Below are 15,898 nucleotides of genomic sequence, written 5' to 3'. Positions count from 1 at the left end.
GGCGATTAGAGCGGCTACCATGTATCTTGGTATTAAAAATACATATCTTTAACTTTAAACCACTCGTGGTCAACATTGGCTTGCCAGCGATTCGGCTAACATTTGCTTTTGAAATGAGATGAAATATTTATTATGCCGTCTCACTATTATGCCGTCTCCGCTAACGGACATTAGAATAATGATGGAAGAAGTGTGGAATGAGAATATGGAAGGAAATGGGAGTACTGCGAGAAGACCCCCGAACACTATGCTCTCCACCATGAACCACTGGGCCATCGTGCTCCCAACATTTACTTTTAACATATACCTATTACTGTCATTACAAAATTCAATTCATTTGAAAAAAATGAAATCTTTAAGTTTTACGTCCCACGGTTATGCCGGTTAGGCTAAAGGAGACGGTGATAATGAGAAATGAGTGAAATGGTGGAATGAAGAAAGTGGGAGGAAACGGGAGAACCCCGAGAAAACCCACGAGCACAGTGTTTGTCCACCACAAAGTTCACTTGGCGGGGGCTGGGATCGAACCCGGGACCCCAAGCACTAGAGGTGAACGCTCTACCACTGAGCTACCGCGCCCCCTCAATTCATTTGAGTTCGCTGCACTGTTTCCTACTGCGCTAAGCGTTTACTTTCTTGAACGAGCTATTAGCATATAGAAACTCAGATATAGGGTTATGTTTCATACATTCATTTAGCTTCAGTGTTGAAATGATAAATTAAGAAATAAGTAGATAAATATATAAAATCACAAATGTACTGTGAGTTCAGTATAACTTTTTACGCATGCGTAATTTTTACTTTCGAGCGACGATAGGAGAAAAGAAAATATAACTATTGTAAAAAACGATTTAATTTACACAAAGAATTTTCCAATGATTTTTATGTTTCATGGCCTCTATATATCGAAAAACAGATTTTTGGACGTTTGTCCACCTGTTGTCAGTTCATTCCTTTATCCACTCGTCCAGGTGAAAATATATTCACTTGTTTAGAGACCGCACCGTTTAACTTATCTGCATAAAATTTTACATTCAAGAATTTTGCAAAATTCTCTAGGATTTTTTCTTTAATTTTCATTCTGCTTCCAAAAGTAAGGTTAGTTTACTCAAAGGTAAAATTAAAAAATGCTATTTTCTCGAAAACAGGTCCACGATTTTTAAAAAGAAAATCATAAGCCGGTATCAAATATTTCATTAAAAACTCTATCTTGCAGTGTCACTTTTCTGAGAAAAATCCAGAAGGGGTAATTTATTCTTGGGGGCGTTTCATTTCAACAATTTTGTCAAAAACAACTCAGACAATTTTCTTCATATTCCACAAATAAATATTTCATTAATATTCTGACAATATAGCATAACTCGTTATTCCCTAAAAAAAAACAAGGGGTAGTTTGCGGGATTTTTAAGGGCGATTTTCTCAAAAATGACTCAGGTTTTATTGTTCATATTTCACACACAAATGCTTCAGTAATAACTACAGTATGGCCTGATTTATTTTAAGAAATTGTTTTGGAGCAAGAAAGTTTGGTGTGTTGGGCCGTAACTTATGTTTATTTACCTTTAAAATGTATAAAACTTGTTTTCCATTAATAAGTAACAAGTAGAACAATGACTTCATATTTTATGTTTGTTCTAACGTGTGTTAATTTTACTAGGTATATGTTAATTGTAAAAGGAAGTGCTACGTATTTGGTTATACAAGAACGCATAATTTAATCATACAACTCCCTAGTTATAAAATGGAAGCTAACTTACATTATACTGATATGAACAACTTCTGCCAAACACATTACATGGAAACGTAATAGATTTATAAAATGCAGTGTTCTGTTAAACTTTTATCATAAATTAAAAGGAACAATACGTTGAGGAAAGTTAACGTATTTTAATCGTGGGAGATGTTCTGGGTTTACAATAATTAGTAGCTCTCGTACAATACTATTTCTTTCTCCTAAATGAAACTTTTTCTTATTAATATAACTGACACATATATTTTCGTATAATTGGGAATGAAATATAACTTTATTCCGACTTCTTTTTAAACCCTTGGAATAGGCTTTCTCAAGCCATTTCATGTCACAACCCATCCCCCTGTTATCACATTCTCTTGCTAGTGAGCCCTGTAACTAATATCCTGTTTGCAGCAAGCTTTTTGATTATTGCTTATAGTTGCATATAAGGGAATAGAAAATAACAGTTTGACGATTAGTATGGAAATATCTATCAAAATAAGAAATTCAAAATAAGCTTTATTTTTTTTCTGGTACTAATAATAATTACATTTTATGTTTTTCATATCCCTACGCTTTCCTCCATGTAATCTGTATTCCTCTTGCGACCCTCAATACTTGGCCCGATTACCAGGTTGAGAAACCCCATCTTAGACCATATAGTCATTGAGAATGATTACTATCATTTAACTTGCATTCACTTGCACTTAACTATATTGTACTAAGTGCTTTTCTGTCAGTTGTTTTACTTATAGTCATGTGCTAATGCGTACGCATAAAGAACTCCCTGGTGCCTATGGAGTTAACGTATTTGCCTTTGGTGTGGGAGACCAGGGTTCGATTCCCACGGGGCTCATGTGATTCAGATTCTACGTTACGCTGTAGATCCACGTCTTATATGACCTTGTTGCTGAAAGACTCTAAACTGAAAACCAACCAATCAATCAATCAAGTGTACATATGAAAATAGACTCTCTCTCACATACTTAAGTTTGATGATTAGCTTAATGTACTGTCTTCTGGATCCAGACAAATGTATCGTAGAAAATTTTCAAATTTGTAAATAACTATATATTAGTCATTCATCAATACGTAAACTTAGTAGAAATTTAAGCAATAGATTACCAATTTTCATTTTTCTTTATGAAATTTTAAGGTTATTTCATTTCAGTTTCTTTAGCGTTTGCAATAAATTGTAGAGTTACATTGCTTACATAACGGATTATATTGCTATAATGTAGAACAGAGACAGAAGAAAAAATAAATTGATTATCAAGTGTTCATAAAGCCATTGTTCAGATGAGCAAAACTCTTCCAATGACAATAAATAGTAGTATTAAACATCAGCGCCAAATTTCATTTTTATCCCATTAATGTATATACGAAATTATTTTTCTGTTCTTTTTGAAATGAACTAGAATTTTAATTATTTGATATTAGTTTTGTTTTCAAATCTATTTAAATGTGTCTCTGTTAGTGAAAACTGAATTTTTGAAACTTTAATATGTAATAATGAAATTTAATTTTGACAATATTAATTATAAAAAGAGATGGGACATTTAATTAAATTTGAAGAAAAAATTTGTAAAATTACATAATTCTATTCATTTCGAAGAAAATAGAAAAATTTTTCCTCATATACATCAAAGGTCTTAAAAAGAAAAGAAAACATAGGTATTGAACTCCGTCGAACTCGAATACGGTAAATACAGACAGAATGCGCAAGGATGCAGATCCTGGGGTGGAAGCTCATGTGGGCCCCCGCATTTTTTTTTATGAACATACAATAATTTTTCCAAAATTTTTCTTAAAATTTTCATATATACCTTCTGCATCTGAATGCCCCCCTCTCCCCAAAGTTACAGAGAAATCGGCGCCCTTGAGAATACGTAGTTAAAAACATGAATTTGGAACATATCTTGGGATAGAGAACGATTCGAATGTATGATAGAACCAATATAAACATTTAGAATGTGTTAAAATTTATTCTATATTGAAATCTGTCTTGACGAACACTTCCGTAATATAGGTAGATCTTTCTTTCTATCCTGGCAAAAAGTATGTATATTAGTATGAGACAGAGCTCTCTTATTTATTGACACAGACCACCTTTTTTTTTCCTCCCATCGTTTTAAAGATCTCTCCACAACGGTTGGTAGGAGGTATTGTTAGTTTTATTAATATTTAGCACAGAATATATTTCTCTGATTTCAAAATAAATCTGCCAAACAGTACTATAGAGAGAATATTCTCTCCTCTACATAGTGTCTTTGCCGTAAATCAATACTATAATGAACCTACCACTCAGAATAGTTCCAAGCTAAATTTGGTTTCCTTTATTTCCATCATAGAAAATGGAGAACTAGTCGTATGACCAAGAATTCTATGCAGAAGTTCTGCCCTTTCCTGACAAATTCACTCCTCTTTCCCTTGAGATGTACATCTTCTTCAACTTCAAAAATAGAGGAGCAAACGATAAAATTTCAACGGGGAATATTTTCACTTTTTTTTCATATTTTCATCCCTCTCCCCATAATTCGTACAGCGACATTTACACTAATAGCTAATGTATTAACTGTACTTATACTGCATACAATTACCGAATCAGCTGTAAATAATCTAAATTTATGTAACCCGTCAATACCGGACAATTCTCATTTCGTCGCTTGAGAACCAGAGGAACGTAATTCCAAAAATGCGGTTTTCGTTTTCTACATGTTTGGACATAATTTTGAAAGCCCCATTTGCTGTAAATAGAACGTAACGCCATCTGTTCTTGTCGATCATCTGTTGTAATGTAGCTGAATTACCATTTTATTATAAAAACATCTTTCTAAGAAAATAATATTTTTGTCCTCTCGCCTGTAGACCTACGAAAATGGAGATACGTTCATCTGGTTCTTATGCGACAATTTACTGACAAATACTCTGTCCAATGACTGTCTATTATTTAGAAGTTTTACTGTATATGTATTGTAAATTTTGGAAAATGAAGGTTCCAATTTTGCGATTTGCGTAACATTTATATGTAAGATAATTGAAAATAAAGCTAGTTTTATAATAAATCCAGTTTGTAATTTTGGTTTAAGTCCTTTACGTAGCAATATGGTTGCAAGGAAAGACGGGAATATTGTTAAAATGTGCTATGAACTAATCTGCAGGTAGGTCGAGGTGCTATTGAGTCCCCAGCACAGTTCATACCTGCACTGGGAAGCACATGAAGCATATTTAAATATGGAATTATTTGTAAATACGTTCTCCAATACATTATTACCAGAATAAATTATTTTAATGACATGTCTAGTATTACAAATGATAAATTATATCAATATACTCTGCGATTCAATTTTTATATATTTAATTCGTAATGCATCTATAAACAACCAGATCGCAACAAATGTATATACGTCGAATTTTACTAACTAAATATTTCTATGATTGATTTCTTAAATAAATATATAACTCACTTTTGGATTGGTTAGAGAATTCCTATTAGATAAAAGCACTAATAAAAATGATGTTGACTAATTATTCCTTTGGCACAAAAACACACACACACATACACAATCTAAAACTAACACACAAGGTAAGGTATCACTTTATTTGCTACTAACATCGCAAAGGAAGCCATGTTTGATTCCTTACAAAATTCCTCCATCGTATAAGTGAAATCCTGAAAGACAAATCTAATTTATGTTATTGTATGGTTCTCTTTGATTTGTTATGTGCATCTCTCTCCTTTCAAACCACCCCCTTTTTTCTCTGCTTTATTTAATCTTCCAGTCGTTCGCATAATACACAACTGGAAATCCAGTGGACGAATCAGCGAGGCGAGTTTAAAATCTAAATTGTATAATTTACTTATGATTTTACACATCCATTGATAAAACGAATACTGGAGAATTTTCTCTCTTTTTTTTCCTTCATTCTTTTATGCATGTATGTTGTCCATATAGTCCAGCGAATTTATGAGTAGCGTATATCAAACATTATAGTGTATGCACGTTGTATCCTGATTGGTCTGGAGAATTCACAAAGGCTCAGCTTGGAGCTGGAGAAAGCTAATAACAGCAGAAACCGGCTTTATAGAGTTTTCTCACGGCCACGAGAGCGTCTTCAATAGCTTACGCTATTCCAGCGTTATATGTTAGTATACTAGTCATCTCCCCCCAGTATATCCACATATAAACATAGAATACTATTTAAATAAAAAAAAATGTGTCCCGTTCAAAACGAATTCCTATAGAGGGGTAGAAAATATTTATTACTTGGAAAATGTTAGATTTGCGTTGTTTATATAAAGTAATTACATTAATTTGTAAAGTAATTAATATTTCTAAACAGAACCAAAAAATGTTAACAGAATTAACGTTTTGTACAAAATTAGGAGTACAGATTCGATTCTCGGTAGTCTGTTTTAGTCTTGGTAAAATTATTCAGATGTTGCACTAATTCATATCTCGTCTGCATAGTAAAATCATTGTCATCCTGAAAGTGATATCGTACATAGAGGAATATAGCTTATCTGTTTATTATGTTAACCCTTAATCTAGGACTCCTTTTTCTTCTTTTTTGTTATATAAGCTTGGTGTAGGGTATATTTACCCAGTACTAAAAATATGTAATATTTCAACATCTAAATGAGTTTTATTTTATAAAATTAGCTTTTATCAAATCTGTGATCTAAGTGTAATGTTACTTTCATTTTAGAAAAATGTACAGTACATGTAATAACAGACTAATATCGCAAACACCTTTATTAGAATAGATAATGGGAGAGACTATAGTAATATCAATCCCATGTCCCAGGTAATGGGCTAAAATAAAACTATACTTGTTAATGAATTTATATAAGGATACGAGGGACACACGTTAACTCAGTGTAGAGCGCTCACCTTGTTCGATCCCAGTGGAGCTGTGTTTGTAATGTACAGTACCGTGTCGTAGGTTCTCCCAAGGTTCTTAAATTTCCTCCCACACTATCATTCTACCAATCCATTAGCTTCCATTAATCATCCGTATCATTTAACCAGCAAGCCAGGAACATGGGACGTAAAATTATAAACTTCGTTTCATTTTCATTTTCATTTTATTTTCATGATACTGAAATTTGAGCTCCAAATTTACACTGGACGAAATGGGACTTACGTCCAATGATCTCACCTTTACAAAGAGTAAAATAATACATTTACGTGACTAGTCCCTTCTATTTCCTTGAGGTCGAATATATTGATGTTATTTACACATTTATACCTATTTATACACATATATATATATTAACCATTTACAGTGTTTTGCATAGTAGCCACGCATGTGCCTATAGTACATACGTTAAGTGCCGACCACATGGGTGCTTCATGGGTTCTTTTTATATTTTTAATGAATGCCCAACATCCATTGAATATTTACGTTTGAAGCTGATTTCGAAATTATACGACATTCACGTACTTTCATGCCGATCAAAATATAGAGAATCTGTTATGAGCTTTATAACTGAATGTAATCATTTTAATAACACAATAAAATCTTAAAAATTGTGATAACAATCAATCGAGCAAGATCATAGGACCTACGTTCGCTATAATAATAATAATAATACATAGCCTACGTACATACAAGTGAGTATAATATTGTACAATTATTTATTTAAATAGCTTGAAATTTAATATTATTTCCTTTCCTTTTATGTGTAAAGCATTTGTATAAATTAAGTTTATAAATTACAAGACTTTCGTCATTTTAAGTTTTCAGAATTATTCTCAAATCGTTTTGGATTAAATTATAATCATTTTAATTTTAATGTCATGCACCAAATCGTGATCAGCTATTGAAAAAATTAAAAATCACGTATGCCAAGATAGCCCCCCCACTTTAGAAAATTGAAACAATGACTAGGTCATTCGTTTGTACTACGTTTGTACCGTTTGTACCGAAAATATTTTCGTTTGTACCATTTTCCGTATAGGGTTACTTGAGAGGTCGACTGGGGGGGCTATCTTGGCGCCAAGATAGCCCCCCCGTATCACAGCACAAAAAATTGGAATACACCATTCGAAAGCAAATCGTTTGTACCGTTTGTACCGAAAAAAGTTTTGTTTGTACCCTGATAGTTTTCGAGAAACAGGGGATGACATTTGGGGGGGCTATCTTGGCGCCAAGATAGCCCCCCCGTATCACAGCACAAAAAATTGGAATACACCATTCGAAAGCAAATCGTTTGTACCGTTTGTACCGAAAAAAGTTTTGTTTGTACCCCGATAGTTTTCGAAAAACAGGGAATGACATTTGGGGGGCTATCTTGGCGCCAAGATAGCCCCCCCGTAACACAGCACAAAAAATTTGAAATACACCATTCGAAAGCAAATCGTTTGTACCGTTTGTACCGAAAAAAGTTTTGTTTGTTCCCCGATAGTTTTCGAAAAACAGGGAATGACATTTGGGGGGGCTATCTTGGTGCCAAGATAGCCCCCCCGTATCACAGCACAAAAAATTGGAATACACCATTCGAAAGCAAATCGTTTGTACCGTTTGTACCGAAAAAAGTTTTGTTTGTATCTTGATAGTTCTCGAGAAACAGGGGATGAAATTTGGGGGCTATCTTGTACGCAAGATAGGCCTCCTAATGTGTACTTTTTCCATGTCCATTAATAAGTATCATATGTTTATCCATGTGAATTGATGTGTATTTAGAATTCTGGTTCTGCATATCAAAATAAAAAAAATCAATTTTTCAGTAATAACTCAACGTTAGAATTGAATCGGCGAGTGGGAAAACAGTGTGAGTCCAAAATAAACCATTTTGAAGTAAAGTCATAAATAACACTAAAGATGTAGAACTACACGTTGTAATGAAGAGCAGTGCAATTTGCAAGACCTTGCACGTTATAACAGAATGCTATAATGTCGACTGTACATTTGTGGCATTAACTAACGAAAGTTATTTTTTCAAATATCTCAAAATGCGTTTTGTGGACTATATGCATAGTAGTTTTCCACTCAACGATTCAATTAAATTTTCTCTATTTCTGCCCTTTTCCTTAAGTAAATACGAATTATTCAGCAATGGCCTATTTGCTTTCGTCTATTGTCTATGAAAGCGGCAAACTTCTCGAGGCCTTAATGTGACAGATATAAACAGCTAATTTTTTCAGTTGGTGTAAAGCTGAAACGTGGAAGGACGCAGTTTAGGAGAGCAAACATTTCATCTTTTAGTTTTCTTTGTTTAAGATTATTTCTGTAAATCCAGTTTCTTTCTGAATTTGTATACACTTCGTTATGCTTTTTACGGTATTTATTTACGGAAAAGGGCACAAATAGATTAAATTTAATTGAATCGTTGAGCGGAAAAACACTACTAGTGCACAAAACGCATTTTGAGATGTTTGAAGAAAGAACTTTCGTTTGTTAATGCCACAAATGTACAGTCGACATTATAGCATTCTGTTATAACGTGCGAGGTCTTCCAAATTGTACTGCTCTTCATTACAACGTGTAGTTCTACATCTTTAGTGTTATTTTCGCCTTTAACTGAAAATGGCTTATTTTGAACTCACACTGTTTTCCCACTCGCCGATTCAGTTTTAACGTTGCGTTATTCCCAACAAGTCCTTCTTTTCATTTGGATATGTACATCAAGAGATCTAAATTCACATAAATTCACATGAATAGACACATAATACTTATTAATGGGCATGGAAAAAGTACATATTACGGGGCCAATCTTGCGTACAAGATAGCCTCCCAAACCCCATCCACATTTTCTTGAAAATTATCAGGGTACGAACAAAACTTTTTTCGGTATAAACGGTACAAACGATATCCTTTCGAATGGTGTATTCCAATTTTTTGTGCTGTGATACGGGGGGGCTATCTTGGCGCCAAGATAGCCAACCGCCCAAAATATCATCCCCTGTTTCTCGAAAACTATCAGGGTACAAACAAAACTCTTTTCGGTACAAACGGTACAAACGATTTGCTTTCGAATGGTGTATTCCAATTTTTTGTGCTGTGATACGGGGGGGCTATCTTGGCGCCAAGATAGCCCCCCCCCCAAATGTCATCCCCTGTTTCTCGAAAACTATTAGGGTACAAACAAAACTCTTTTCGGTACAAACGGTACAAACGATTTGCTTTCGAATGGTGTATTTCAAATTTTTGTGCTGTAATACGCGGGGCTATCTTGGCGCCAAGATAGCCAACCGCCCAAAATATCATCCCTTGTTTCTCGAAAACTATCAGGGTACAAACAAAACTCTTTTCGGTACAAACGGTACAAACGATTTGCTTTCGAATAGTGTATTCCAATTTTTTGTGCTGTGATACGGGGGGGCTATCTTGGCGCCAAGATAGCCAACCGCCCAAAATATCATCCCCTGTTTCTCGAAAACTATCAGGGTACAAACAAAACGTTTTTCGGTACAAACGGTACAAACGATTTGCTTTCGAATGGTGTATTCCAATTTTTTGTGCTGTGATACGGGGAGGCTATCTTGGCGCCAAGATAGCCCCCCCAAATGTCATCCCCTGTTTCTCGAAAACTATCAGGGTACAAACAAAACTCTTTTCGGTACAAACGGTACAAACGATTTGCTTTCGAATGGTGTATTCCAATTTTTTGTGCTGTGATACGGGGCGGCTATCTTGGCGCCAAGATAGCCCCCCCAAATGTCATCCCCTGTTTCTCAAAAACTATCAGGGTACAAACAAAACTCTTTTCGGTACAAACGGTACAAACTATTTGCTTTCGAATGGTGTATTTCAAATTTTTGTGCTGTAATACGCGGGGCTATCTTGGCGCCAAGATAGCCAACCGCCCAAAATATCATCCCTTGTTTCTCGAAAACTATCAGGGTACAAACAAAACTCTTTTCGGTACAAGCGGTACAAACGATTTGCTTTCGAATAGTGTATTCCAATTTTTTGTGCTGTGATACGGGGGGGCTATCTTGGCGCCAAGATAGCCAACCGCCCAAAATATCATCCCCTGTTTCTCGAAAACTATCAGGGTACAAACAAAACGTTTTTCGGTACAAACGGTACAAACGATTTGCTTTCGAATGGTGTATTCCAATTTTTTGTGCTGTGATACGGGGAGGCTATCTTGGCGCCAAGATAGCCCCCCCAAATGTCATCCCCTGTTTCTCGAAAACTATCAGGGTACAAACAAAACTCTTTTCGGTACAAACGGTACAAACGATTTGCTTTCGAATGGTGTATTCCAATTTTTTGTGCTGTGATACGGGGCGGCTATCTTGGCGCCAAGATAGCCCCCCCAAATGTCATCCCCTGTTTCTCAAAAACTATCAGGGTACAAACAAAACTCTTTTCGGTACGAACGGTACAAACGATTTGCTTTCGAATGGTGTATTCCAATTTTTTTTGCTGTGATACGGGGGGGGGGCTATCTTGGCGCCAAGATAGCCAACCGCCCAAAATATCATCCCCTGTTTCTCGAAAACTATCAGGGTACAAACAAAACGTTTTTCGGTACAAACGGTACAAACGATTTGCTTTCGAATGGTGTATTCCAATTTTTTGTGCTGTGATACGGGGGGGCTATCTTGGGGCCAAGATAGCCCCCCGCCCCAAATATCATCCCCTGTTTCTCGAAAACTATCAGGGTAAAAACAAAACTTCTTTCGGTACAAACGGTACAAACGATTTGCTTTCGAATAGTGTATTCCAATTTTTTGTGTTGTGATACGGGGGGCTATCTTGGCGCCAAGATAGCCCCCCCAAATGTCATCCCCTGTTTCTCGAAAACTATCAGGGTACAAACAAAACTCTTTTCGGTACAAACGGTACAAACGATTTGCTTTCGAATGGTGTATTTCAAATTTTTGTGCTGTAATACTGGGGGTTATCTCGGCACCAAGATAGCCAACCGCCCAAAATATCATCCCCTGTTTCTCGAAAACTATCAGGGTACAAACAAAACTTCTTTCGGTACAAACGGTACAAACGATTTGCTTTCGAATAGTGTATTCCAATTTTTTGTGTTGTGATACGGGAGGGGCTATCTTGGCGCCAAGATATCCCCCCAAATGTCATCCCCTGTTTCTCGAAAACTATCAGGGTACAAACAAAACTCTTTTCGGTACAAACGGTACAAACGATTTGCTTTCGAATGGTGTATTCCAATTTTTTGTGCTGTTATACGGGGGGGCTATCTTGGCGCCAAGATAGCCCCCCAAATGTCATCCCCTGTTTTTCGAAAACTATCGGGGTACAAACAAAACTTTTTTCGGTACAAACGGTACAAACGATTTGCTTTCGAATGGTGTATTTCAAATTTTTGTGCTGTAATACGGGGGGCTATCTTGGCGCCAAGATAGCCAACCGCCCAAAATATCATCCCCTGTTTCTCGAAAACTATGAGGATACAAACAAAACGTTTTTCGGTACAAACGGTACAAACGATTTGCTTTCGAATGGTGTATTCCAATTTTTTGTGCTGTGATACGGGGGGGCTATCTTGGCGCCAAGATAGCCAACCGCCCAAAATATCATCCCCTGTTTCTCGAAAACTATCAGGGTACAAACAAAACTTCTTTCGGTACAAACGGTACAAACGATTTGCTTTCGAATAGTGTATTCCAATTTTTTGTGTTGTGATACGGGGGGCTATCTTGGCGCCAAGATAGCCACCCAAATGTCATCCCCTGTTTCTCGAAAACTATCAGGGTACAAACAAAACTTTTTTCGGTACAAACGGTACAAACGATTTGCTTTCGAATGGTGTATTTCAAATTTTTGTGCTGTAATACGGGGGGCTATCTTGGCGCCAAGATAGCCAACCGCCCAAAATATCATCCCCTGTTTCTCGAAAACTATCAGGGTACAAACAAAACTCTTTTCGGTACAAACGGTACAAACGATTTGCTTTCGAATGGTGTATTCCAATTTTTTGTGCTGTGATACGGGGAGGCTATCTTGGCGCCAAGATAGCCCCCCCAAATGTCATCCCCTGTTTCTCGAAAACTATCAGGGTACAAACAAAACTCTTTTCGGTACAAATGGTACAAACGATTTGCTTTCGAATGGTGTATTCCAATTTTTTGTGCTGTGATACAGGGGGGCTATCTTGGCGCCAAGATAGCCCCCCCAAATGTCATCCCCTGTTTCTCAAAAACTATCAGGGTACAAACAAAACTCTTTTCGGTACAAACGGTACAAACGATTTGCTTTCGAATGGTGTATTCCAATTTTTTGTGCTGTGATACGGGGGGGGGGGCTATCTTGGCGCCAAGATAGCCAACCGCCCAAAATATCATCCCCTGTTTCTCGAAAACTATCAGGGTACAAACAAAACGTTTTTCGGTACAAACGGTACAAACGATTTGCTTTCGAATGGTGTATTCCAATTTTTTGTGCTGTGATACGGAAGGGCTATCTTGGCGCCAAGATAGCCCCCCCAAATGTCATCCCCTGTTTCTCGAAAACTATCAGGGTACAAACAAAACTCTTTTCGGTACAAACGGTACAAACGATTTGCTTTCGAATGGTGTATTCCAATTTTTTGTGCTGTTATACGGGGGGGCTATCTTGGCGCCAAGATAGCCCCCCCAAATATCATCCCCTGTTTCTCGAAAACTATCAGGGTACAAACAAAACTCTTTTCGGTACAAACGGTACAAACGATTTGCTTTCAAATGGTGTATTCCAATTTTTTGTGCTGTGATACGGGGGGGCTATCTTGGCGCCAAGATAGCCCCCCAGTAGACCTCTCAGGTACCCCTATAAGGAAAATGGTACAAACGAAAATATTTTCGGTACAAACGGTACAAACGTAGTACAAATGAATGACCTAGTCATTGTTTCAATTTTCTAAAGTGGGGGGGCTATCTTGCCATACGTTAAAAATCGGCGCCTACTATAACATGTGGACCGCTTGGATGCCAAGTGGTGTAACTCCAAAATTAAAATTTTGCAAGAGAGAATTTTGAACTTTAAAATTTTATGTAAATCGCATGAAGAGAATATTATTCACTATCAGCATTAGATAAGAAACTTCATAATTATGTTTTTGGATGCAACCATAAAATAAATATGAATTTTCTATGATATATTGAACTTCAAATTTCTCTCCTGAAAATTTTCTATTTTAGAGTTATACCACTTGGCATTCAAGCGGTCCATACAATATTAATACTAAACACCAAATTATAGTGTAATAGTTATATTTATTCTCGTGGAAAGTATACCTGTACCAAGAGTCTTCTATACTCTCTGTCTTGGTGACTTATATTGAAGAAATAATGGAACAAATGAACATCTGTAAGTAAGTATTAATTACTCCGTCTTTGTGCACATGACATTTGCAATCCTAACTACCAAACCATCTCTCCGCTACAGTGACTGGTTTTCAGTTTCCTTATCCTCTTGAGGTCCTGCATATTACATGCAATACAATTTTTAAATGCCTTTCTTTATTAAGAAAATTGTTGGAAAGGTCAGATTCCGTGGTATTGTGTTCAGTACATAGCAGGCTTACTGTACTGAACACAATACCACGGAATCAATATCGTTTTTTGAAGTACAAGGGACAGTAACTGGCCACCCTATCCCTATCGTTACTGACCTGGTTACTGTATTCCGCTGCCTAATGTAAATACAATTCTGTGCGAATTAATCGGAACAAGGTTCATTTTTTTATCTATCGTTTCATAATTTTCGTAATGGACAGTGACAGTGTACTTTACAGTTTTTTTTTTTTAAAAAAAAAAAGAATCATATATTCGTTTTCTGTTGCGTGTTTTGCACAGTTCATGATTGTTGCTTGCTTGAGAAAGTGCTCTTGTGCAGACTCAAGACGATTGTAATAACTTTTCTGCTTAGGCAGTTGTAACTGTATTAATGGACGCGACTCCAAAGGAACACAGTGCGATCGTGAGTGCGGATTAGAATCTGTTTATGAAGCCAAAGCAAATTATATTAATAAACAGTACAAACAGACAGGATCCATTTCTCCCAATAGAAAGGGCAAATGTAGGAAGAATAAGAAAACATCACCTAGTGAAAACTGATTTCACCTCGGAAATGTAAACTAAACCCAATTCTTACATATTTCAATCTGTAGTTGAGGGCAAGGAGAGTGAATTTAGATATATCCAATGAACGACGCAGGCTTATTGCAGCTACAAGGAAAGCCAGACAGTCTAAGTAGAAACACTTGCATATCCAAATGCATCAAGACAATTTAGATTGGCTCTGTTCCAGCCGAAACGGACAATAGAGGATTGGAGAAAATTCGTATTCTCTAACAATTCAACGAAGTAATAACATCAATACATTGCCGATAGACAGTGAAACAGCCTGAGAAGATGTTTCGTTGAAGTTTTACAAATATATAGTTTATGGAATATTTAACAGGCCACAGCTAAATCAACATTCTGAGAATGAAGGATATTCGTGTATTACAGAAATTTCCAAATGATGAAGGATATTCCAAAAGGATTTGTCTTCTTATCACACTCAGATAAAGGTAACAAAATTTATGTGTGGAAACAATATTTAAAGCCAGGCAACTCACCAGATATTAACCCTATCGAGAATTTGTGGACTATTTGCAAAAGGAGAGTGGCACTATTGAACTGTTCCTCAAAAGCAAGCTATATTTGGATTTCTTATCCGTGAGTAGTTCAATGTTAACGAACTTGAAGCTACATGCATGAGTTTGAAACTTCTGGCATATATGCCAAATCATTTACTTGAACTAATTAAATAGAAAAGAGGCATTGAAAATTATTAATTTCGTGTAACAGATCTATCGATGAATAAATGTAAGATTGTGTCTGAAAATAATGAAACATCTGGAAAAGAATGAAAAATCGAAAAATGTGAAAAAAAAAAATACTTGTTCTGATTAATTCGCATGGAACTGTAGGATAGAACAAAATTTTTGTAGAACATTTGGAATATATTAAAATCATGTTCTGTGCTTTTATTCACTTAGTTAATAATTAGAACGATATATTTTGGAGCTGAATTTATCTACTAAGCAAGTACATAGAACGTTTTGAGTTACAAACTAAGACGTTCTTCAGAATCATTTTTTTGTACAGTTACCGTAACTTGTAAATGAAAACCAATTTGTGCCATTCATTGGGTATATGTAACTTCTTTTTCTCTTTAATGGTTTCAAAACAGTTATTACAATGTATAGTA

The 15,898-nt window shown here is 35.9% G+C and overlaps 1 protein-coding gene and 1 long non-coding RNA gene across 28 annotated transcripts in view; one reads left to right on the top strand and one right to left on the bottom strand.

The window, feature by feature from the left end:
- Positions 1-5,357, bottom strand: part of LOC145664335 (uncharacterized) — a 580,590-nt gene extending 575,233 nt beyond the window's left edge. For all 3 annotated transcript variants that reach the window (XR_014127379.1, XR_014127377.1, XR_014127378.1), the window contains exon 1: positions 5,200-5,357. This is a non-coding gene — a long non-coding RNA (uncharacterized LOC145664335). The remainder of the gene's footprint in view (positions 1-5,199) is intronic.
- LOC145664324 (uncharacterized) overlaps positions 1-15,898 on the top strand; it is a 1,583,153-nt gene that overhangs the window by 358,840 nt on the left and 1,208,415 nt on the right. The gene's annotated exons all lie outside the window — the stretch shown is intronic.

This window comes from Thermobia domestica, chromosome 11 (assembly GCF_964235325.1).
Source record: "Thermobia domestica chromosome 11, izTheDome1.hap1.1, whole genome shotgun sequence".
Classification (NCBI taxonomy): Eukaryota; Metazoa; Arthropoda; class Insecta; order Zygentoma; family Lepismatidae; genus Thermobia; species Thermobia domestica.
Note: the sequence above shows the minus strand (reverse complement) of the source record. Positions and strands in the feature narration are given on the sequence as shown.